Here is a 1,165-nt window from a genome sequence, read left to right as displayed (position 1 = left end):
ACATAACTGCTTTTTCTCTTTTAATCCTATTGTTCCCATTAGTTTAAAATACAAACTGATGGGCTTCTGAGGCTTGCTGGAGCCCATACTTGAGGAGCAGTTGGGAAGTGTTATACTCAATTCAGCAAAAGGTGAAACAGCATACACATACCCGGGGTCCCAGGTATTAATCTCTTGGTAACTGCTTTCACATTTGAACCTTTGTCTATTTTGTGAGATCTAACAATCTTTGCTTTTTTCTTTTCTAGGAGCAATTTTCCAAATCATTAATTTTCAGTGACCAGGCTTCAATTAGCTTAATCAGGCATTGATTAGATTTCTCAAGTCCCTGGCATTTATTTCCCACCTTGCCTATATGGTTCCTTGACTCCATTACCCGATTGTTCACTTATTACATATGAGGCTTATTACTCTCCATTAACAGTGCCTGATGAGAGGTCTCTAGCCATCCAGCTAGCCATTTCCATTAGTGATGGTGGCAATTCACAGTGAGGGCTAGATCCTACTGCCCTTACCCTGAATGCTATAATTTCTTTCAGGTAGTGTCCCTGAACAGTATTACAGTATAGTAGATTACTCACATAGTACTCCTACTCATCAGGAGTAGTGCTGGTGCAAAAAAGTAAATTCTAGCTCAAAGCAAAAATGCTTGTCTTGAAACAAACTTAATTCATAGCTTAAAAACTTGGGAGTTTCTAGCAAAGTAATCAAGGAAGTAAGCCAATGTTGTTTTTCATAATGTGCAATCTTTCCCTGAATCTGTTTGTCTGTTTTGACTCAGTATCTATTACAGCTAGAACAACAACTTCAGCACAATCCATTTTCATAAACAGCACTCTCACTTTCTAAGAGAAACTTATCAAATGATGCCATTTCAGAGTGTACTGTTTTTGCTGACACAGTCTCCTGAAGCCATTCAGTTCCCTTCTTTTATTCCTTTAAGGATTTCACAAAGTAGTACCATGTTTATTAAGATAACTGAATCTTGCACTTCAGTTCTGAAATCTAAAAAGGAGTGTTTATTTGATCTCAGTCTCATTGCGGTAGCTCCTGAAAGTTTAGAGCAAGCTTAGACAAAAATCAAACCAAAACAAACCTAAACCTAACTCCAGACAACTCCTCCTCCTCCAAATCAGTTTGAACAAGTGACTAGCATAACAGTATA

Source organism: Gavialis gangeticus, unplaced genomic scaffold, assembly GCF_001723915.1.
Source record: "Gavialis gangeticus isolate Ggan-Ray unplaced genomic scaffold, GavGan_comp1, whole genome shotgun sequence".
Taxonomy (NCBI): domain Eukaryota; kingdom Metazoa; phylum Chordata; order Crocodylia; family Gavialidae; genus Gavialis; species Gavialis gangeticus.
The sequence above is the reverse complement of the archived record's forward strand: the minus strand, read 5'-3'. Positions refer to the sequence as shown.